Source organism: Rhodnius prolixus, unplaced genomic scaffold (genome assembly GCF_049639745.1).
Source record: "Rhodnius prolixus isolate KJV_2025 unplaced genomic scaffold, Rpr scaffold_4, whole genome shotgun sequence".
In the NCBI taxonomy this organism is placed as follows: Eukaryota; Metazoa; Arthropoda; class Insecta; order Hemiptera; family Reduviidae; genus Rhodnius; species Rhodnius prolixus.
Genome location: NW_027411614.1, coordinates 31,724,689 through 31,750,628, shown reverse-complemented (window position 1 = coordinate 31,750,628; position 25,940 = coordinate 31,724,689). Strand labels below are relative to the sequence as shown.

General features: G+C 33.6%; 1 protein-coding gene across 4 annotated transcripts in view; it reads right to left on the bottom strand.

Moving 5' to 3' along the window:
• Positions 1 to 25,940, bottom strand: part of LOC141455996 (inactive dipeptidyl peptidase 10-like) — a 333,209-nt gene that overhangs the window by 148,451 nt on the left and 158,818 nt on the right. The window contains exon 1 of one of the 4 annotated variants that reach the window (XM_074131548.1): positions 19,962 to 20,022. The exons of 2 other annotated variants lie outside the window; for them this stretch is intronic. The gene's annotated coding sequence lies outside the window, so the exon portion shown is untranslated. Of the gene's footprint in view, positions 1 to 19,770; positions 19,935 to 19,961; positions 20,023 to 25,940 lie in introns of those variants that run through there. One more of the 4 variants, XM_074131547.1, reaches the window with a different exon arrangement.

Here is a 25,940-nt window from a genome sequence, read left to right as displayed (position 1 = left end):
TTTTCTAGACAAACTGAAGGCAACCATATTGTTGCATCTCTTTTGAATCGAGGCTGATCATAACACAAATTTCTAACAAATTGTTTTCCAGCGCAGGGGACCTCAAAGCTGTATTTTTTTGGGTAGGAAGGGTAAAAAGAGAAAATAAGAACGGAGCGGACATTTTACGCAGATGGGGAAAGAAAAATATTTAGACCTGCGAGGACATAGGAAGTCTTCAGGATCAGAACGACCAAGAAGTTGTTGAACTGTTTGGGGAAACGTATTAGAAATAATATTTTGTGTCTTGTATATAAACTGGTAGACTGCGATAGTTTGAGACACACTTCACGGATGGAGGATATAAGGGGACCCAAAGAAAGCATCCTGATGAGAGAAGGCCTCATGATAGAGATGGTTGAGCGACGTACAGGACGACTTGGAAGCCATCAGCCTGCGTGTTGGAGAACGGCAGCAAGGAAGCGTGAAGGATGGAAAACTATAGTAGCTGAGGCTCAGGCATTTCTTGGGCTATGATGGTCAATGAGTATGTAAATAAGGGTGAGAGAAAATTAAAATCTCTGACTTCTACTTCCTCTTCTTCAATTTTCTTGGCAGTTTTGTATCGTAAAAGACACATCGCACAGTAAGAGAAAGGTAGTTGTAGGTATTTGTAAGTCTGGTACTGTAAAACTCCTTGGGGCCAGGAATTAGATTACTCTGAGAAAGGAATTATAAGTTTTGGTTAAAAAGACTATAATTTCTGAAAATATGACTTGGTATTTACTCTGCTAAATATCAGAGCCAGAAGTATTCTCAGGGGGAAAAAATTATAGTTAAATAATGAAGAGGCAGGTGGAATAGCTTGGAATGGATATAAAGAAGAAATGAGACTCCTATAACTTCACAGTGTCGACACAGTCCCTCTTCTGAAGAATAATAACTAAGAAAAGATAGGAAAGAATGTGCTCGTCCTCATCTATTGTGTCTCTAGAGCCTGTCATCTCGACAATATTTGAAGCGATTTTATAAGACAAGACCTCTCTTAGTAGCGACAATAGAGGCTTGCTTTTACTTATCAAATAAACTCGCTTTATAAAAGAAAAGGGAAAATTGCCCGGCGAATCAATGAAAGGCCCCAGCAAAGTGAGGTTAATTAATTCTTAAGTTACGTTTGTTTTTTTAGTGATTAGGAAGATATTAAATTTCAGATTTCTGGATTTAGACCTACAAAATAAGGTAATGAATAAACAGTTTTTATTTCGCAAGAAAGGGCGTTATTTTATATTTTTTAATAGTTTATTAAAGTATAAAAAATGTTGGGCAATAAAAGCCGAAACAAAGTGAGAATAAAGTAGTAAACTACACACTTTTTCTCCTCGCTTTAACAATAACAGAATTAATTTAGTTACCATTTCTTGACACCTATTGCATGGTACACTACCAACTCCTACATGTAATGGTTTTTCATATATTTGGAAAAGTGTGGGTGAGTTTGGTTTAGTAGCCGTCACGTGAACAGGAAATGTGGGGTACAAGGAAAATGGAGCCCAGTTTTGGTGGTGTGAGCCGGGGGCACGTAGAGTGCTTTTATGTGAATTGCTCCCCATGTAACAATAAATTTTGCTCCAACGTAGAAACGATTTTACAAACGTTTGTATTGAACCTTAGTAATTTAAATACTAATGCAAACGTTCTTGCTAGAGCATCGATATGCTAATGGCAATTAAACTCCATATCCAAAAGTACGGATAATTATTAGGCTTGTGATAATGAAGTTTGGTAATATCGTCCGTTTTAATAATCATAACTGTGACTTCACTGATAAATGATTAATTTGGAAAATATTCTCTGGTTTTTCTGACAGCTTTTTAATCTATTTAACCTCCTGGCTAACCTGGCTTGCGAGCCAGAGGAGGCATCTTTGTTAGCACAATACGAGGGTCGTTTGAAAAGTCCGTGCAAAGTCAGAGAGATAGCACTACTGGCGCGTATCGAGGTTATGTTTAGTTAGTAGCATCTCTTGGAAGAACACACACCAAGTTTCAGCCAGATCGGTCTATTTCTTTGTGTTTAGCATTCGTTTGAATCGAGAAAGTCGAGTGATTTTCAAAAAATGGATGAAAAAGAATTTCGTGTGTTGATTAAACACTACTTTATGAAAGGCAAAACGCCTCAGGAGACTAAAGAGAAGCTTGATAAACATTATGGTGACTCTGCACCTTCGATTAGAACAGTTTATAAGTGGTTTCAAAATTTTCGGAGTGGCCATATGGGCACAAGTGACGCTGAACGTTCTGGACGCCCTGTTGAGGTTACTACTCCAGAAATCATTGATAAAATCCATGATATGGTGATGGATGACAGAAGAGTGAAGGTGCGTGAGATTGCTAGTGCTGTGGGCATCACGAATGAACGGGTACATAATATTTTGCATCAACATTTGGACATGACAAAGCTATCCGCAAGATGGGTGCCGCGATAGCTCCCGCTTGACCAAAAACGAAATCGTGTGAAGTGTTGCAAGAACGGTTTGCAGCTGTTCCAGAAGAATCCGCAGGACTTTAAGCGTCGTTTTGTCACTGTGGATGAAACATGGATACATCACTACACTCCTGAGACCAAAAAACAATCTAAACAATGGGTTACCAAGGGGGAATCTGCGCCAAAAAAGGCGAAGACAGTTCCTTCGGCCGGAAAGATTATGGCGACTGTCTTTTGGGATTCGCAAGGAATAATCCTCATCGACTATCTGGAAAAGGGTAAAACTATTACAGGTGCATATTATTCATCGTTATTGGACCGTTTGAAAACCGAGCTGCAAGAAAAACGCCCACGATTGGCCCACAAAAAAGTCCTTTTCCATCACGACAACGCACCAGCTCACACCTCAGCAGTTGTGGTCGCAAAATTAATGGAAATAGGGTTCCAACTCGTTTCACATCCCCCCTATTCTCCAGACTTGGCTCCCTCGGACTACTATTTGTTCCCCAATATGAAGAAATGGCTGGCGGGAAAAATTTTTTATTCAAACGAGGAGGTGATCGCAGAAAGGAATGGCTATTTTTCAGACTTGGACAAATCCTATTTAACAACAAGAAGAGTTAATAAATGTTTGGTAATTTTGGAAGAGTTGCGTTTAATTACCAAAAAAATTGGACAAAAAACCTGCCACATATTTAAGTGATCAATATCTTTCATTCAAAGGATCAAACTTATTCCTTAATTTTTCTAATAATGCATACTCAACTTGTGAAGCATGTACGAGGGTCGTTTGAAAAGTCCGTGCAAAAATAAAAACTACTTAATTTTTTGGGGTAAACCTTTTTTATTTTTCAACATAGTCTCCTTTTAGGCTCATACACTTCGTCCAACGCTGCTCTAGTTTGTTGATCCCTTCCGAATAATAGGATTTGTCCAAGTCTGAAAAATAGCCATTCCTTTCTGCGATCACCTCCTCGTTTGAATAAAAATTTTTTCCCGCCAGCCATTTCTTCATATTGAGGAACAAATAGTAGTCCGAAGGAGCCAAGTCTGGAGAATAGGGGGGATGTGAAACGAGTTGGAACCCTATTTCCATTAATTTTGCGACCACAACTGCTGAGGTGTGAGCTGGTGCGTTGTCGTGATGGAAAAGGACTTTTTTGTGGGCCAATCGTGGGCGTTTTTCTTGCAGCTCGGTTTTCAAACGGTCCAATAACGATGAATAATATGCACCTGTAATAGTTTTACCCTTTTCCAGATAGTCGATGAGGATTATTCCTTGCGAATCCCAAAAGACAGTCGCTATAATCTTTCCGGCCGAAGGAACGGTCTTCGCCTTTTTTGGCGCAGATTCCCCCTTAGTAACCCATTGTTTAGATTGTTCATTGGTCTCAGGAGTGTAGTGATGTATCCAAGTTTCATCCACAGTGACGAAACGACTCTTAAAGTCCTGCGGATTCTTCTGGAACAGCTGCAAACTGTCCTTGCAACACTTCACACGATTTCGTTTTTGGTCAAGCGTGAGCAATCGCAGCACCCATCTTGCGGATAGCTTTGTCATGTCCAAATGTTGATGCAAAATATTATGTACCCGCTCATTCGAGATGCCCACAGCACTAGCAATCTCACGCACCTTCACTCTTCTGTCATCCATCACCATATCATGGATTTTATCAATGATTTCTGGAGTAGTAACCTCAACAGGGCGTCCAGAAGTTCAGCGTCACTTGTGCCCATATGGCCACTCCGAAAATTTTGAAACCACTTATAAACTGTTCTAATCGAAGGTGCAGAGTCACCATAATGTTTATCAAGCTTCTCTTTAGTCTCCTGAGGCGTTTTGCCTTTCATAAAGTAGTGTTTAATCAACACACGAAATTCTTTTTCGTCCATTTTTTGAAAATCACTCGACTTCCTCGATTCAAACGAATGCCAAACACAAAGAAATAGACCGATCTGGCTGAAACTTGGTGTGTGTTCTTCCAAGAGATGCTACTAACTAAACATAACCTCGATACGCGCCAGTGGTGCTATCTCTCTGACTTTGCACGGACTTTTCAAACGACCCTCGTATCTACTTATCATTTTGCCGACAAAACTTGACGAAGAACCAGTTTAAAGCTTTGACGTTTCACATCGGTATTTTTTTTTTCGTCAATAACGCACAACGGGCAGTCTAAGCAGGGAAGTACTGTTCAGAATCCTCCCCAAAAAAGTCCAGTCATTTAGAAACCGTATTTTTTAGTACTTCGGCCGGCTGTAGTTTCTAAAAGTTTTATCTTCTACTTGATACTTCAAAAAGAAGTCAAAATTTCATCCAGCTAACAATATATCAATTATATATTGGTACATAATTGCAATTTCCCAAACATGGATATGCAAATGAATGGAAAAAGCGAGAATAACTGAGTGTCAAATGTTGCAGAAAATGATGGCCTTCAAAGAGATAGTTTAATAATGAGACAACAAACAATGCTTTGTTTTTAATTAAATTATTTAACATAAAATTCAGAGTAGAATGACACCTTAATCATGAAAATCGGTTCGCACGTTTAGGCGCTACGTTGTTTACAAAAAAGTTAACAACAAGAACAATTCTTGAAAATGCTGTTTTTTGCTCATTTTTGGGAATATTTTTCTCGAAATCTATTGAATCTAAGTTGTTGCAAAAAAAAATTACAGTAAAATTACAGTTGTCCTATATTATAAAGAAAATTTGGGAATTTTATCTTTTATAGAAAAAGAGAAAAAAAATTCCGCTTTTCCGTGCACTTTTTGACGATCAACCCTTATACAACTGTCCTACCGGACAGTTTTAGTAACAGAAACGAATAGAATATCTAGTAACATCCTGCAATTGATTTAATAAGGTACAAAGACAAAGGATTACGGCTTTTGTTGAAGTTAAGTCCAGTATAGTACTTAATTCATGAAGATAGATAACATGTTTTGACTGGAATATTTATAAAGCAGAGACAAAGAGCAACAATTACTTTTTGTATATAGTATATAAATGCTGTGACTAGAGAGATTACTGGTAGACAAAAAGAGCTTCAGAGAGCGTGATTGGTTAGACGCTATCATGGAGAAATGTTTCATTATTTACACAGTCTGCTGTCACTGGGTGTTACAAGCTCTGTTTTTTATTGTTGGAAAGCTTTAAAGTTGTTCTCATTTTAAATTTGTTTTCTCCGCTTCATGCTAGTCAGCCTTATTTTTTTCTGTAATTGTATTTTTTTTTTTTTAATTTAAGTTTAATTTTACTATATAATAACTATTATAATAAATAATTATTAAACAAAGAAAAAATTCCTACCATATAGCCATATAGCAACCGAGTGAGGAAGTAAATCTTAATTAACATCATTTCAAGGGCAGAAATGTCACCAGCCTTATCGTATTTCTAATTTACTGCTGGCGTTTTCACCTTAAACACAGTCATTACCAGCCCTACGTTCTCGATATGTGATTTAGGATAGATATATTCTTAAAATACTTTTTAAATGATCAATATGGTGTCGTTATCTCAGCGGTTGACGATATAGATGAATGCCGAAACTACCATGCTAATTTTGGGCCAATCAAAACATTTAAAAAGAATAAATTGAAGAATAAAGTGATGTAACGGACCCCAGTAAAAAATGCATATATGAGAAATAGTTTAGAGAATACTGCTGGCATGGCATACATTTCAAAGTAACTTTTGAGCTAGCCATTTTAAGGTCTCTGTTGACATTTTACTATGCAACGGCAAGGTACTCGCTTCCCACAAGAATAGTTTGAGATGATGGAAGTTTGCATCAATTGCTGCCTAAATTATAAACAAGCCGCTCTACTCTACACTGAAATGGTCCCACAGTGGATTTCTCAGATTTCTTCTACAGTTGAGCGCATTATTTTTATGAGGTAATTTGACGCTTTCAAACCTCGACGATAAGGTGTTTGGCTAATATTAAAGCGACAAAGTGTACCACCGACTATAGGATTAGATATATTTAAGGCAAAAAATTGAGTAAAAATAAATAAAAAGTTAAAAATATCGCGCATAGTAAGCGATTTATTTGCGGTATTCATTTTATTGAATGTATCTGATTTTATAAATTCATTACAAATTCTCTTAGCCACCACCTACGAGGGTCGTTTGAAAAGTCCGTGCAAAAATAAAAACTACTTAATTTTTTGGGGTAAACCTTTTTTATTTTTCAACATAGTCTCCTTTTAGGCTTATACACTTCGTCCAACGCTGCTCTAGTTTGTTGATCCCTTCCGAATAATAGGATTTGTCCAAGTCTGAAAAATAGCCATTCCTTTCTGCGATCACCTCCTCGTTTGAATAAAAATTTTTTCCCGCCAGCCATTTCTTCATATTGGGGAACAAATAGTAGTCCGAGGGAGCCAAGTCTGGAGAATAGGGGGGATGTGAAACGAGTTGGAACCCTATTTCCATTAATTTTGCGACCACAACTGCTGAGGTGTGAACTGGTGCGTTGTCGTGATGGAGAAGGACTTTTTTGTGGGCCAATCGTGGGCGTTTTTCTTGCAGCTCGGTTTTCAAACGGTCCAATACCGATGAATAATATGCACCTGTAATAGTTTTACCCTTTTCCAGATAGTCGATGAGGATTATTCCTTGCGAATCCCAAAAGACAGTCGCCATAATCTTTCCGGCCGAAGGAACGGTCTTCGCCTTTTTTGGCGCAGATTCCCCCTTGGTAACCCATTGTTTAGATTGTTCTTTGGTCTCAGTAGTGTAGTGATGTATCCATGTTTCATCCACAGTGACGAAACGACGCTTAAAGTCCTGCGGATTCTTCTGGAACAGCTGTAAACCGTCCTTGCAACACTTCACACGATTTCGTTTTTGGTCAAGCGTGAGCAATCGCGGCACCCATCTTGCGGATAGCTTTGTCATGTCCAAATGTTGATGCAAAATATTATGTACCCGTTCATTCGAGATGCCCATAGCACTAGCAATCTCACGCACCTTCACTCTTCTGTCATCCATCACCATATCATGGATTTTATCAATGATTTCTGGAGTAGTAACCTCAACAGGGCGTCCAGAACGTTCAGCGTCACTTGTGTCCATATGGCCACTCCGAAAATTTTGAAACCACTTATAAACTGTTCTAATCGAAGGTGCAGAGTCACCATAATGTTTATCAAGCTTCTCTTTAGTCTCCTGAGGCGTTTTGCCTTTCATAAAGTAGTGTTTAATCAACACACGAAATTCTTTTTCGTCCATTTTTTGAAAATCACTCGACTTCCTCGATTCAAACGAATGCCAAACACAAAGAAATAGACCGATCTGGCTGAAACTTGGTGTGTGTTCTTCCAAGAGATGCTACTAACTAAACATAACCTCGATACGCGCCAGTGGTGCTATCTCTCTGACTTTGCACGGACTTTTCAAACGACCCTCGTACTATCTATATTTTGCCAACGAGGTTATTAACGTGTGAGAAAGCCAATTTCATTATTTTTATAAATTTTAGACCTAGTTACTTCTTTATTGCTTATTGGTTCTGATTCAAAGATTAAATATCAAAGATAAACGTAGTTTTTAACTAGCTACTATGTGTAAAATGAAAAAAACAATAAAGTGGAATTTAAATATGCAATCAGAATCAATTTGCAGTGCAAATTAGTCAGTATAAGTGCTACTAGACACCTGTAGGATGTATATTTTAGGTTTTTTAACCTTAAATTCGTAATTTCCATGCCGATTTCCAGCATATTAAAATAGTATGGATCGCTTAATTATCTAAAATTTATGCCAATTAGATTAGAAATGTGTACATTAAATGTACATTTGGAAAGCTAAAGCGGTCTTTATTATGTTAGCACTTTTTTTTTCAGTGATTGGATCAGAGAGGCTGTGGTTGTGAAATTTGAATGCCTCGAAAAGTTGTAGGAAACAAAGCTGAGCTGGCATTTATGTAAGAGAGTAGTATCAAAGCATCTAATATTTTGGCAATTGCTTATTTTTTAATTGTGTAGTTTATTTACCACTTTGGGAAGACAAAAATATTATCCTCGATGCGACATTAATATTAATAAAACAGATAAATTTATTCAAGATTTTATACACTTTAGTGATAATCAATAGATTTCAACATAGTTCTATGATTCATAAACAATTCTAAGCGAAGCAATTAATTCCCCTTTTCACTGCATCATCTGTAAAAATGAAAGTAACTCGATATCGAGAAAACGAACTAGTTACTGCCTTCTTAATAAGACCGCTTTTTATAACTGTTCATTAAAAATTAAATTCCTCAATCTCCATAACTTCGTTTCCACAGTAATTTTATGTCGGCAGTTGTAAAAGTTGAGCATAATATCTTCAGTGAGATAGTACCTAATAGGGGTTTATTCCGTAATATATGGCTACATAGTCCCATAAAAAATAGCATAAAAAGAATTACGACCTTCTGATTCGTGATAGTTCAACCTTGATCGTAGAAACTAGACATTACTAAGTGATGAACTCTGTGTACTAGAGAATATTTTCGTTTTAGATATAATTTGAACACAATCATGGTCAATTCAACTTCAATGCTGCGTTACACGTAATTACTTAAGCGCCGAAAAATAAATACTAATACTAATGGATACAGAAGCAATTGAACGTTCATCAGTAATAACATTCAAGGAACAAAATGGCAGAGTAAGATGGTTCAAGCAGTCTTCCAGGCTTCAAAGAACAAAGTACCAATTAGCAATAGTCTAACTAATCTATAATTTTGTGTATAGTATAAAACTTTACTAAATATACAAGCAAAGTAAAGGCTATTTTTTTCAGGCAGGCTTCACCTGCATCACCTTCACCTTCATCTTCACCAAAGGCTTCACCTTCGTCTAACTACCAAACTCTGTGTCATTGACAGACTTGCAAACATACTTTACTATAAAGTTCTAATATTAACCACTAAATACAATCCAAGGCCTAGACTGGTAATCGAACCAAATACCTCAATATTTCTTAGCTGTACGGGCTTAGAAACATTATATATGTACAATAGGGTGTTTCAAAAAATGATGACTTTTAAATTTTAAAGAGCGCCGGGCGGAAAATCAAAGTTCATTTAAAAGCAAAAAGTTTCGTCCGTAGTAGAGCGAAATCGATTAATATTTAGAGGTCGCTACCATTGATCGAAAAATGTTTTTTTTTTTTTTTTTTTCTTTTTTTTATATAAAAAATCTTAATTAAATGTTTTGTATCTTCTAAAATTATTAGCAAAACATTTAATTGAACAAAGTTTATTTAAATATAATTTGCTATAAAGACAATGCAGTTGGAATCATTTTGATGGCCATTTTATTTTCAAAGTTATGAATAATTAAAGAAGCTGTATTTAAAAAAAAAATATTAAGAAAAATATACATTTTTGAAAAATTTCGATTAATTAACGTTAAAATCACTTCATTTTTTATGTGTTCCGTACAGAATTTAAATAATAATAATAATTTTGGTTACTGAAACGTCTAAATTAGGGAATATTTTGCATTTATTGTTATAATTTGAAATTGATTGATTGATAGTAAATTAATTTCAAATTTTAACAATAAATGCAAAATATTCCCTAATTTAGACGTTTCAGTAACCAAAATTATTATTATTATTTAAATTCTGTACGGAACACATAAAAAATGAAGTGATTTTAACGTTAATTAATCGAAATTTTTCAAAAATGTATATTTTTCTTAATATTTTTTTTTTTAAATACAGCTTCTTTAATTATTCATAACTTTGAAAATAAAATGGCCATCAAAATGATTCCAACTGCATTGTCTTTATAGCAAATTATATTTAAATAAACTTTGTTCAATTACATGTTTTGCTAATAATTTTAGAAGATACAAAACATTTAATAAAGATTTTTTATAAAAAAAAAAAAAAGAAAAAGCAAAACAAAATTTTTTTGATCAATGGTAGCGACCTCTAAATATTAATCGATTTCGCTCTAATACGGACGAAACTTTTTGTTTTTAAATGAAAACATTTTCCGCCCGGCGCTCTTTAAAATTTAAAAGTCATCATTTTTTTGAATCACCCTAGTGTACATTAATAATTATTGAAATATTTACAACGTCACGAATATGAAACTAGTAAATGCGATAAGCGTAAAAGGGATGAGAATTAGATCATTGATAAAATCTTCGTGATATTTAAAAGTAAATACTAAGGAATAAGTTGAAGGTATTTGCTGGTAAAGTTAAAGAAGACGCCCTTTAGAAGACTGAGATGTGTGTAAACAAGAGATCTAATGAGGGCAAGTTATAATTTTATGTAAATATGTAAATTACATAACATCTCTTACTTCTCACCTAAGCGCTATTATTATACAAATTAAACCCTTTCAGCCTTCTAATTAATAAAAAAAAATAATCACATGTATTACAGCAATTATACAGTTAGATATGTAACTATCTACTAAGAGAGCTTCTATGTGGAAACGAGAAATTGAAGAGATTTGAACATGTAAAGGAGCTTAAGAAAGCAGGAGAGTGGACCAAAAGTCAATCGACCAAACAAATAACGCCCAATGTTCCTGTATAAACTCTGGAACAACCTCTTCAAATATTCATTACAATCGTTTCACTCAAATTGAATGAATTTCAATAGTTAATTTATTTATGTTCACAAATAAATGCTAGAGTTCTTTGTCTGTCTAACTGTTAATCACTGATTGACAGAAAAAAATCTTTATGTTCCAATATTTGAACTAACTTTTCTTAAATCTAAGAAATTAGTAAACAATGAAAGTGTGGAAGAAATTGTCTTTTTTTAACTGAAATTGATCTGGAAAGACGAATACTTATTCAGAGTAGCTAAAACTATTTAAAAAGATTCCTTCTCTTAGGCGTAATTCCCCTTCTGGAAAGATTTAAACGTGTAAAATGATAACTTGATAAGTTGGTTAAACATGATCATGGAACGAATACCAAGTTGAGATTATGAAAATCTTAATGGCAGCTTTTGTTATTGTTCTTACCATTTTTAGATTATTTAAAATATTGCAAGTCGACACTAACTTTCTGTACAAAGGATGGCTATTGGAGTTAGTTTGCTATAGTTTTACTAATATAGTTAAAAAAAATACAGAACTAAGCACTGATAAATGTCATCCGTCAATGTGAAGACATACTGAGAATTATAATATGCTAATATGTGGGATAACTGATGATCCTCTACTTAGAAAGTCTATCAGGGCCGATTTGCTGTAAGAATTTATGGTGGTTAGCTGACTAAAACATCACACAGGATCAGAAGACATTTAACACTAACCTACCGACATTTATGCATAACTATTCCTACCATGACCGGTCAAATGACCGCACATTAAAATCACTTAAATTTCTTATTTTAGAATGAAGAGAATAATTAGTTAACAATGAAAAAGCATAGTTTCATTTGTTTAAAAATAAATCTCGTAGATTTTACTCTTTTTTGCATCATTTTTTATAATTACAGGCTTCTCAATTGCAAATTTCCCGCATACTTACTTTTTACATTTTAGACAGCATTTTTTAGTCTTATTGCCTTTGCAGTGTCTTATTTGGCTATTTTCCGACCATTTGTTCTTGTACTAGTATTTGTCATGCTTTTGCAATGGTAACACAAATTTTGCCTTGAAATTTCACTTCCGGTAGTTTTTGATACAAAATCCATGCATTTATCCCGGGGCTAAGTCTAGGATATTGAAAACTATTTGTTGAGGCCATCTCCGAAATTTTCTACGGTTATATTTCTTCCACGAGCTGTATTCATTTCTGCTAATTTCAGAGCGACAAACTCCCCAAGCGGTACTGAAGGTTTCTCTGGTTTCACGTTTTTCCAAAAATGGAAAGCCTTTTATTGCATCGAACGCTAGCCAAGATTTGATACCAAATTTATCCGGTTTATTTGGCATGTACCGAGTAAATCTGCATCTTGACTTTGTTGGGAACAAACGTCCTTGGAAGAGATCTATGCTCTTGGTTAGAACAGTTTTGACTGTTCTCAACGAATTTGTTCCAAAATTTAAAAATCAAAGCAAATTTATCGGTATGTAAACGATTATTTCTTTGATCCACTCGAATAAACCTCGAAAATTTCCGTCTATACATTTCTGCTCACTATGTTTGAAAAGAATGCTCGTCCCTATTTTTGTTCCAGTGAAAAGGGCAAAATCTACATTTTTTTTCGCCTCATATGCACCACATGCAAACAATAATCCGATAAATGCATTATCAAATTGAGTTTTTGAGAGAATTATGTTACAAAAATAAATAAATAAATAAAGTAAAATATTAAATAATAAGTAAATAAAATGAAAATATTCAGCCGGTCAAATGACCGGTCGCGGTAGTTAAGAGGGACTACAAATTTTTCTCAAAAATCAAACATTAGGAAAAGGAGTGAATATTATAAAAACAATTGTATACACATTTTAGGAACAGTCGTGAAGTTTAATGGCGGTATGATAACGCTGTAATTAGAAAATTTAAATCAAATTTAAAAAACAGTCAATTGACCGGTCGTGGTAGGTTTAGTGTTAAGGGGGATTGCATATACGACGGCTTTGCACTTTGCAAGGGGTGTATGGCAAGAGCGAGATTTCTTAAATTGGGCACGTAGTATCGCCCAAAGGTATTGAAGGATATACGAAGGCGCCTCTTAGGCACCATTGTGGGTGGGCCTGTTTGTGAAAAAAAGGGTCGAAAGACTTTTCGACTCATAGAGAGAGAGATCTGTGGACGGCTCAACTCTTTTTTTTTTATCGCGTAACACATGTAGGATACAGCATGGGGATTAAAAAAAATAATTACGAAGGTGTTATAAAATAATTTAACAATTAAGTTTTTTTTTCTAACTGTAATTACTTACTTAATAAAAGTTGATAAAATTACATTTTAACTTTTTCTTTAAATTAGTAACTGTCTACGCAAAATAATTATACAATTTTTGTAGTTTATGTAGTAACAGGTTCAAATTCCTCTTTTTCCTTTTTCTGTGTTTGTAATACTACACTGAATACATCTTGTTTGTTCAGTTCATGAAATTGAAGAAAGTGAATTGATTAAATTGTGTTTACTTTATTTATTTTTCTTTACGACTCACACTTTAATGATTTATTTTCCTTGTACGCCTTGTACGTAGTAATTCCTCTTATTGAAGGAAAGTTTTAATATTTCTAGAATGTTTTTTAAATAAATAGGATACACTAAACGGGATACCTAAGCTGCACCCGACTTTGTTCAGCAATATGTTGAGATGGGAAGCTACAGGGCTAGACGTGTCTTCCCAGCTCAAATGGAAATAGGAAAGAGAAAGAAACGTGTTTGAGGGAGCTAAATGACCATGGCAGTCGATGCGCCAAAATTAAAACTGTCCGGTAGGACAGTTGTACTATAAGGGTTGATCGTCAAAAACTGCACAAAAAAGCGTAACGTTGAAAAACACCCAACTTTGAATTTTTTTTTCTCTTTTTCTATAAAAGATAAAATTCCCAAATTTTCTTTAAAATGACGGGCAAATCCTCCTTTACAACTGTAATTTTTTTGCAACAACATAGATATAATAGATTTCGAGAAAAAAGTTGCTGAAAATGAGCAAAAACGGCTTTTTCAAAAAAGGGTTGTTGTTCTTCTTCTTGTTGTTCTTCTTCTTGTTGTTGTTGTTGTTGTTGTTACCTATTTTGTAAACTGCGTAGCGCCTAAACGCGTGAACCGATTTTCATGAATGAGGTGTCATTCGATTCGGAATTTTATGTAGATGTACCTTTTGGGGGTCTCGACGCTGTACATCGAATGGGAGAGGAGTTAGCCCCCTTTATGTAAGGCCCCCTCCAAAATTGGCCCGATTTTGATAAAATTTGGTAGGATCATAGGGTTATGGCTTCCCTACATAACATTAAAACGACATTCTGCTCTTACACTTGTTAAAAGGAAGTATAGCAATCGTTTCAAATTATCGAGACGTGAACCGATTTTCATGAATGAAGTGTCATTCGAATCGAAATTTTGTTCAGACTTGTATTTTAAAAGTCTCGACGCTATGCCTCATAAGGAGGGGAGTTTGCCCCACCCAAATAATAGACAAAAAGAAAAATCTATCCAAAAGGTACAAAAATCTCCTTAACAAAAACTTACAGATTAAAATGTTAAGTATAAGGGTTAATTAAACGCCAAAATGCACACAAATCAGCAGGTAACCAACATTTCATTCATACTTCATTGATATTATTTAAGTAATTTTACTACATTAACTTTTCCTTCACATTTTTTGAATTTATTAGATGTTTCACAGACCCTTATGCTGGCCATTTTAATCTACAAAATATATGTTCAAGTAGAACACCATTTAACTTAGATTGACTGTAATATCTAATGTTTTTTTCTACTTTAACTTGCATGTATAGATACTACATTAACTTTTACATTATTTTTGTACCTTACATTAACAATGTAATTTTACTGCATTAACTTTTTATAAATAAAAGAAAATAGCTGTAGCAATATTTGTTCATATTTTGCTAGAAATAAGATTTCCGGGATAAAAACAGTTAGTTAACTTCTCTACAGAATGGCGTTAATACAATTCAGACTTCAACGACCATACTCTCTTGACATTTGACACTTGAGGAGTAGGTAACTCAAAGATTGGATGCTGAATTGATGAAAAAACATTTGACTAACCAACGATGAGGTAACAAGAACAGTAATAGATGGAGAATGATCTAGAGACGGTAGAGGTTTCAGACTAGATTGAATCACTCCGCCGAATTAAGTAAACAAATAGTAAGTTACAGTTTGACATCAACTTTTTTTGAAGTCATAGCGTCGTATGTCCCCGTACACCCCACTTACTGAAATAAATTTGTAACATTCGGGAAAGCTACATGCAAATTCATCTATAACAAATAATTTATTCAATATCGTTGATTTTATGCCGGAATCGCATTGGAATCCACATCAGAGACTGATTCTTCAGTCCGATGTAGAGAATTTTGCTGATTCTTTTTTTTAGATGAGAGGCTTCTAGCAAGTTATTAAATTGATGAATCAACTTCTGATAACAGATAATCAGAAATAATAAAAACTGCGATCGATGCAATCGATATTTGCTAGCGCTATGGTCTTAACCATATTTTCAATGTTTTTTATTTCTCAATTTGCTGTAAAAAGGTACTAGCAGGAGAAAATCTAAGGGCTAGCTGATGGGTTTGAAACCAAAATTTCTGCGTTGGAATCTAGAAAACAGCTAACCACAGAGCTAATTTCTCCCTTCGTTTTTGATTATTATTATTTTAAATAAAGCGTTCGCTTAATGATAAAACCATTCTGCGGTCAGATATGTTCAGTTCTCTGATTTAATATCCGATTATTTTCGTAATTTTCTGTACAGATGTTTAGCTATGAAAATCAAGCCAATTGTCTCCGTATTCCTAATAACACGAATATATAACAACACGTTCTATAACAATAACGAAACATTATAATCACAGATTCATTCCACTACATGTTATTGTCATTATTTAGGTCTCTTTTACTCAATATTTTGGTGAATTATCTGGCAAATTTGTAACACCAAAGACTTCACATGAAGTATCTAATGATTTGACCATCTATCTAACTTTTCCACTATTTTTGGACGGAGGGAAGATTCAATTCTTGATTTTTAAAAGAAATAAATGTACATAGTCGTAAGTTTGAAAATAATTAGTTTGATAAATATCCAGAAAATGAACAAAATTCCGAAGGGAACGAAACAGCGATAGTTTGTTTGAGCGCTGAAAAGGATTGGTTGTAGACTTTATAGTCAGCTTTCGGTGCTAATGCCATTCGTTTAGCCATTACACACGATATTCTTAGTTATCAGCACTGTTTCCCAGGCAATACGACTTAGACACCTCTATCCAAAAGGTTGCCCTAATAATAATTAAATTTATACTTATACTAAAAAAATAAGGACAGAAAAGCTCCTAAAACAAGCAAATATGTTGACAATAGAAAACATGAGGGTATCATCGCCCAGTAGTTATTGACTTCTATAGCCCAGAAGAATTCGCTGGCCAACGCCGCCCCAGATGTCGAGCAGGGAGTTGTGCCAGCGGTGAAAGCTGGTAAGACTTTTACGAACGTTATGTAAAGATCATTATGAGTTTATCTGATAGAAGCTTTGATTATTTGATGAATAATTTTAAATTGCAATTACAGAGGGAAGATATTGGACTGCTTGGCTTACTTCTCATAATTCAAATCCGCAACTCAAAGTAGGTTTTAGTATTTCCATTGAAATTCATTTTCCAGATGATTAAATGCGAACTACTATTAAATTATTTATTATCTAATAAATCATTAAATTCATTTGAATTAAACTGCTAGTAATTTATGTACGATATCATTTTGAAAATAACTTCAAAGAGCTGTTTTTCAAAAAGAAATAAAGCTATCTAAAATAGCTGTAGTCCAATGAAATAGTGCTTTTGTTCCAAAACATAGTTTGGCACTTCGCAATTTCCTTTTGCATAGGAACTTTATAATTCTCTCAGATAATATTAATTCAAAATAAACCATGGGCATTCAGAATGAGAATTTATGTTATTAATTTAACAAGACTTCTAAACTGTGAAAATATCAGTTAGTTATTAAAGGCAACTAACTTGTTTATTTATGAATTTTAGTTAGGTTATGCTGCTGCTGCTGTCCATCTTTGCAATTGAAATGATTTACCTTATTCCATCAGATTAATAAATTTAATTGAATTTAAATTCATTATTTACAACTATTTAATATTGCAATTATAATATAAATATATTATTTTAAATATAGAAACTATTTCCCATTATTGCAAACTAGAATATTGACACTTCGCAATTTTCTCTTGCACAAGAGCTTTCAGATTGAAAAGCAATTTACTCGTATTTAGGTACTTTCTTCAACTACGAATTTTATGTATATAGAAGCACCAATCGGGGAGAGGAAATTTATGTAGTTTCTAAAATAAAATTTAATAAAAAATTGCAATTTTAATTTATAAAATACATTATATTGAACAGATTTCGGCCTATGTCTATCAACAAAGTACGAGTTGAATAACTAGTTTTTCAGTTTATCGCGATTTTATTTAATGGAAACTATAAATGATTTCTCTAATCTTGTGAATTCATGGTGTTAATTATTTACGCGGTATGCGAACTAGTGAATATTAAAAGATTCATTACGTGCATTTTTTTGAGAATTTCAGAGAGAGTATAGGTTGATTTGCTGACTTAAATTTAACTGCTCTAAATGATAATAGAACATTTTATCAGAATTTAATAGTTCATACAATTAAAATTTCAGAAGAAATCCAAGTTTGACAAAATTTCCAAAATTAAAAATTAAGAATTGTAGTTATACATATGTGTTACTTTTTTCACAAAAACAAATGGCGACGCTTCCACCTCCGCCGCGCGCGATGCGTCACAGTCCTCGCTTATCGTAATGAATTCTTTGATCCTTTAGCTATCCAGTGATCTAATTTAATTTTGGATGTAGACGATAGATTCGAAACTATAATGCCAAACTGTATCCCCCGATTTTGTTATTATTAGGTTATTTGGATTGCCTCCATATGATAGCGAATTTAAAGACGTATTCACGTCAAAAAAAAGTAGTTTTGAAGCAAATTAAGACTATTATTTCCAAATATTTGCTAGCATCAATAACTTAAGGTTTATTAATGAAAAATATACAGCGAGAGTTTTTTGTTTTGTTTTGGTCTAATGGCCACAACGCATGGTAATTATTATTTTTAATTAAATAACTAAATATTTTAAAGTGTTCTTAGCGTGTCAAAAATAAGCTCACTTGATCGAACAAGATTTTGGTATGTTTGGAGCAAAATCATGTGGGTATTTGTAGTGATCTGGGTGTTAAATGCACTTTGCAGCAAAATTTAAAATAAATAGATGCAGTTCAAATTTGGTGCCTGATACAAACAGTCAAGTTAGCTACAACTCTATGCTTTTCTTTTAAACACCCTATTCTACTTCGTCTAATAAAATCCACCAATATTCCAAACAATTCTCTTATGATGTTCGCGTGAAAAAGGAATGAGACAGCCATCGCCCTGGCTAGTCAAGGCACCAAACTCTTACTAATGGGACCTCAACTCTTTGCAAGGAGTTAATGAAAGAGAGGAAGAAATCTTCTCCTTCAGGGACAATTCTAAGTAAGCCTTTCTGAATTGAGAAATCCGAAAATCTGCCAGGAAAATTCTAACTGTAACATATTGAAGGTGTGCCTTGGCCAGAAGTCGCAAAGTTACAGGTTTTTTTTTAAAGGGCACCTCAGAGGGCATCTGAAGATGCTGGGACTAGAATTCGATATTATTCGCCACAAAGAAGAAACACCAATACAACTTCTAACTATCTGCAAATTGAAGGAACATCCAGACACCTGGGTAATTGCCAAGTGCTGGAAAAGTATATCTTCTACCCTACCTTTTAAACCTTCTCAAAAGTTCTGGGATTTATCTTATCTGGGGACTAGTGAAGGTGCCACAGGATATCGCCTGGTAGCAGCAAAAGATTAATCATCTTTGAGCTCGCACAGGGCATTAATTTCTTTTTATTTTTCATTTGCCTAAAAAATTATTTGGTAAATATTCTCTCCAGTTTCATGAAAAACTCTTAATATATAATATGCTCAAATTATGTGTTGTATTAACCTTTTTTTCTCCCTGTCTTTTACGTAGATAGTTAATGGGAAGTAATATTTTAAGATTAAATAGCTGTATAAATAAATTTGACAGTTGACGGAAGTGAAGGTCATTAAGGTGTGTACCCGGGATTTATTTGAAGCATTTCAACATTTTCGAAATTTCCTGTTTGTTCGTAGAACAGAAAACGTTTTAATAAATACAAATTAGCCAAAGCAGAAAACAATGAAGCATTTTTAAAAGTAATACATACATAAATTAAGGAATAAAAGCAAAAGCAAGTAGAATCTCTATTTAAGTGCTTTGCGGTATAATTTTGAGAAATAAAAATTTTAATCGTATCATAGATATTGCTTTCTCCTGCACTCATCGCAAATTTAGTAAAAAAAAGAGTTACTTTTATTTTCAATTGTTTACATTATGTTAAAAAATAGAAATAAATGGAAATATAAATAAGGATAAGGCGAGTGAAATAACAATTAAGAAGTGCAATGAAAATAATATTGAGATATCTAAAAATGTAAATCAAGAGATACCTTAGTACGTCGGAAAAAACAACTGGAAGATTTATATTTTGGGGTAAATTTAAAAAGAATTTTTAAAATGATATATACCTATATTTATATAAAGAAGAAATATAATTTAATTTTATATTAAGCGACTGAAAAATTGAAGGACAGAATAGAATAAAATTGTAATTATATAGAAGTTAGAAAGAAAAATACATTTTGAAAAATTAGAGAAAGACCGCCCGATCTGGCCGCTAGCCAGTTACATACTGAGCAATTGCAGGTTTAGGCTTTACCTCGGGTGCACGTTAGAGTTCTGTGTGTAGTGGGCAGCGCCGCCGCGGATGGTAGAGGTAGTCTAACACGGCCACACTTTGCTGCTGTGCTGGTCTAAAGGGGCGCATTGCGTGGTTTCGAGCACGCAAGCGCCTCACATTTTATTATCTGATTGGCAGAGTAATGTTGGTCGATAAGAAGCGCGGGTGATTCGAGACAGTGAAAAACATCTTTTAACGTGGACTACACGTTAGGGAAATTACTTAATCTTTTTTTTATCTGAAGTTTTTGAAATGTATCTTTTAAAGTTTGCCTCCAGAAAATACTCCTTTACTTTCTCTTATTAGTTTTTGATTATTTATTCAATGTAATGAACGTGTTGTGAAATTTAAATGGACTAAACTGCGTACAAGAAAAAGCTATTCTTAAATGTGCGTGAATACATTTATAACTGATAACTTTTCTCATTTTGTGTTAATTTCATTCATGAAAATATTGATTATGGACCAAATAAATCTGCCAGAAGGAATTACTAACAGGTTATTATTTTTTTCTTAATTATTTTAATTTAGAAAATAAAATTAAATTAGATCCACATTTTATAATAAGCTTTTATTTTAATATTTTCATATTTTATTCAAAGAATTAGCATTTTTACCTCCTTGAATTAATAATAAAGTACCTACATACACAGAACAAACTGCTAAAAGCCAAATAAAAATTAAGGTTTTAAATCAAGTTTAATGGGCCAGCCAACAATTTACAAAAAATGTTAAGTCATTTATCAATATTTTTAATACTGTAAATATCAGAAAAATAAACAAGAATTCAGCATTCCTGGCATTTTATTTTATTATTATTAGCTAGTGCACCCCGTGGCGATTTTTAGAACTAAATTTTCGTATCATATTTAAAGGTTCATTAAAAATTACTGTAATATTTTAAATTTATAAATAAATGAATAAAAATTGAAAGTTGAACAAAGTAAAGTTGACAATTATTGTTTTGGAAATTGGGAAATATTAACAGAAATATGGCTTATAAGTAACAAATCACTTTAATATAAGTTTTCAAATTGAAGTAAAATGCACAGTGAAGAGCGAACAAAATTGACACCCCTTATTTTTTTATATTTTTTTCTAATTAATTGCTCGTTAAACACTTTACTTAGTTTTACTAAAAATTTCGTGTAATATGAAAGAAACAAGAAACTTAATGAAATGTGGAAACATTCACAAAAAGAAAGCAACATTTTTTGCTGGTTTGAATAAGAAAAGTTATAAAATTTAAGATAATATTATGGCATTCCACAACTTCGGACATCGACTATATAAAGGACTGTGATGACGAATGAAAAGGCGTCCAGCTTTACCAGAAACACACCGAGACTCGAGGATTGCTCTGAGAGAAAAGTATAAAAATATTTTCAGAACTTTGTAGATTATTGTTTACAGTTTTCGGTGATTCATGGTCCAAAATGGAAGTAAGATTATAGCCAAAGTCATTATTTTGTTTTTAAATTATTTTTTACCAAGCTTTCGACCTAGATCATTTTGGAACAATGAATCAAAATGGTGAACAATATTTTACAATAATGTGGCACTTTCTGTAAAGAGATTTTGATTGCTATATTGCAGTCGGGCCCAATCTAGTAGAGCCTATTCGATATTTAATGTTTCAGCTTCCCAAGATTTCTTTATTTTTTGAGATACTTGGTTCGCACACAAAGACATCCTCATAAATCAATTTAAATAAACACACATTTTCACACTTACACTTTCAGCTTCTGGTGAAATAACTCAAAATCTGATCGCTATCCTTTCCTTAACTAGAAATTTAGTAATGGAGTTAAAGTTCGAATAATTTCTGCTATCATTACCATTTTAATTGTCAAATATTCTAATAATACTGAACTTTTCGGATCGTGTTTAGTTACTCTCTCATCTAAGCAGCAAATGTCTGGTTGCAAAGTTGGACTAGTTTCACCACTACTCAATTACAGCGCCACTGTCGAATTCATAAGGATGTTTTCAAACAATATCTATCATCAACAAACCTAAATTATTTTATTTCTTTTTTTAAATATTTTATTGGAATTTACCACTGCAACGAGTGTTGCAACAAGCAAATAGGGTACCTGATAAAAAATAAATAAAAGAAAATCATGATTGGAGAAGGCACCCAGTGATGTCACTCCAATAACGTGCTTTGCTATACTATTCTCACGATAAGAGTAGATCACGAGGCCATCTTCTCTTCAATCTCCTTAGAGGATTACCTGGTAATGTGGAGGAAGATAGGTGTTCTATGAGAGGGTTAGGATGAGCTGCTGTAGAGGAATGAAATTTGAGAAAACGAATGTTAGCAAGATCTGTAATAAAAGGGATTTTGAGGTCATTATGGATAGTGAGGTTAGATACATAGAACGGAGCGTTAAGAAGTTTTGACTGTAATGTCTGGAGACGTAGTGAGTTGGAACGCTTAGTCGATCCCCATACTTCGATACCGTATGATCAAATAGGTCGCAATAACAGTAGATATGTAGGTTTTTTTGTTTTGTAGGGTTCAAGTTTAGAACGTTTGTCAACTAGCCTGGCGAGAAGTTTGTAGCGTTCGTTAGTTTCTTGTCGTTTCAGTCTACACAGTACAGTTTTCAGTGTCCACAGTTGGTGTAGGAGTTTGGTCCAAGATGATGGGAGGTAGGATTTTCCGTCTGAGAGTAAATACTATAAATTTTTATTTCGTAACGTTAGTTTTGATTCTCCATTTGAAAAGCCAGTCCTGTAAGTGGTTGATGTGTGTTTGTACAGCTCTTTTAGCGATAATAGGATCGGAATGAGAAGATAAGATTGCAGCATCGTCAGCAAAGGTGGAAAGAATGGTATTTGGAAGTTGAGGTATATCTGCTGTATATAAAGTGTAAAGAAGAGGACCTAGGACACTACCCTGAGGAACACCAGCTCTGGCTAGATGGATATCAGAGTCTGCTGCTCCACAGTTGATTCTGAAATATCGATCTTTTATGTAAATTATTTTCTCTAAACCTTTTTTTCAATAATAGTTACCTTTTAAAAGCAAGCATTAGGAAATCAAATTGTTTAAGCTGTTAACCAAAAAAAAAATCATAAAATTCTTTAGTTTCTTTTTTAAGACGCACTTTTGGCTTACCGATTAGCCCTACTTTGAAATTCAAGCCTTGCTTTTAACGGCCATTAACATTAAAAACAATTATAAAGACATTACCTTAGGAAACGTAATAGCGTAGGGAGTTTTAAAGAACATTGTTTATAAGCACTTTTGGTGAATATTGAAGAAAAAAAATTCATCTATTCCATCCATAAAATCTGAAGAATAATTTTTTTTGGGAAATCAGGTTTTTTTTAAGGATGTTCAAAACACATAAAAGAACTTCCCTTAAAAAAATAATTTGCCTTATTTAAAAAGCCAATTAGCAACGTTTCGTCACCTTAGAATATTTAGGTTTATAAAATGTTTTCGTTTGAATGTCTTTAAAATCTTGTCTTGTTTAAAATTATAATAATGTTCGCTAAAATCAATCTTTCTTTTAATCGATCTTTTAATTTTATTTCTAATAATACATAACTATAATACATTTTAACATGTGTTTTAATCCAACGCGGTGACGTTTATGTTCAAAATTCAAACAGTGAACAAAAGTTAAAAGCCCTGAAAAATAAGCAGTAAGCATGCTTGCAAATTTTAAAACCTCATTTTGTACAATAATCTTTTTTATGTTGTTCAAATTAACAATATGTAGTATTTCCTTAAAAACTAACGGTTTGGAGCAATTTTGCTAGCTCAAGGCCTCAGTGAAAAGGTGAACCAGCTTAACTAGCCTAAATAGAAAAGGCTGCATCACTGGCGAAATTGTTAATTTAAAGCAATATAAATGTCAGTTACAATCAATCTAGAATTGTCAATCGAAGAGACAGCAGTGATCCTAAAACCTATTACTAGTATTCAAGCACAGTTGCCCTCGGCTGTCCAATTACCATGAGGTTGGGTAGTTTCTACTTCTCTTACTTACTTAACCAGCGATTTCCCTGCGCTAGGTTAGTGTTCAGGTTAAGATCAGTCCTTAAATTCCCTTAACCCTGTCAGTTCTTCTTGCTTACACACTAGCTAACTCCTCCTCTTCCAACCGTTTCTTCTACCTTTCTCCCTTCTATCATCTGACCGGGGATCTTCCTCCTAAAATATGCATCCTCAACTTCTTTACTCTCTCTTTCATCGTTTCCATTTCTTACTTACATTTCCTGAATATCATGCTACACCGCTCATTTTTACAAATTGGTACCATTAAAGAACTTATAGTTTCGACAGTTTTGGTTTGAGAGTAGCTATTGTAACTTCAACCATTTAATCTTCTATACCAGTGATGGCGAATCTATGACCCGCGGGTCAGACACTGACCCGCGTGAGCTTTTTCACCGACCCACAATTGCTAGGCAACCATTTGTTTTCTTTACGCGGGTTGATTTAGATTTTCTAATTGTGTGGATAATTAATATTCTATCTGTATTTTTTTCAATCACGCATTGACACAAAAGCAATTTAAATGCAATCTAAATAACCTTTAGTTTGATCATTACAGTTCTAAAACGCAAATGACGACAAATGCTTTTGTAGTATTTAAAATAAAGCAAAAGTGTTTACAAAATATCAAATAAAATGTTTAATTTTACTCATATTTTGTTTGTTAAAAAATCGACAACCCAAAACAAATAATCATATTTAGAGTTTTCTTTAGATAAAACACACATTGTTTTGAAAATATTCAGTTTAAAATTTTTAAACTTAACTCTTGTGCAATTAGGCATTAGTGACCCAAGAGCTAGTACTAAAAAAACAAGATTTGACCCACGTCTCAAAAAGGTACGCCATCCTTGGCATGTTAACATGCTTGGGGAAAAACCAATATCGGACCACGTCCATTGTTGATTGGTCATGTGAAAAGTAATTTAATTCAGTGAAAATAGATATACTTTCTGGAGAAGTTGGTGAACCTCTTACTGTTTATCATTCGAAAAACGATCTTCATCAGAGTTAATTATTTTTAACAAACGTTACATGCCCAAAGAGCAAATACACACACAAAAAATAAAGCGTTATTAAGACAAAAATTCAGTGCTTTTTCTTCAGTTTTGTAAATAATCGATAGGAATAGAAGTTATGGAGAAATAATAGAGATTTACAAATTAGTTAATAGAGAAATAATCAGTTTATAGATTCTAGAGTTTACCATTACTTGGTGGACAGGAATTAAATTAAAACCAGTGAAATATAATAGACGCCATTTGACTGTTGGGTAATAGGAGACACGCTTCTGATGGTTGCCTTAGTAACAGTAGCCGTTGCCAACCGACCTCAAATTGAAATATCCCTATCTCCTAAGCATCTCTGGCGGTTTTATTCTCACAATCAATAGGAGACATATTTTGTAGAACGATTATTATTTATTAGATTTAAACCGCCTAATTGATTAACAATTTGTGGATACCAAATTATCTTTTGTAACCAGAATAATTTAAACTAGATAAGCAGTTAAGAGTTATCGCAACAGACCAGCTGCAACAAAATGGTTGCTTTTAAAAGCTGCTTAATAGCACTTCCTAAGTTGATCAATGATCTATTAAAAAAAAAAGAAGTAGTTCAGTGAAATGATATTTAAAACCATTTATAAGAGAAAACAGTTGGAAATCAAACATATGTATACATTATAATTATAATTTGGGATAATTAAGCCCAAACAGCTAATTTGGCAATCAGTCCCTAACCTAATTCCGACCCAAAACAAAGATTTTTAAAGGTCTTCCTCCAATAGCAGCCTTGCAGCCTTACAGATGAGGGTTGTTGAAAAGATCGTGAACCTCACAAATAATATATTTTCAAAGTTACATAAAAATCCCTTCGAGTTGTGAACTAAAAGCAACATGGTGGCAAGGTTCCTTTCTCATTCAGAAAAACGATGAGGCATT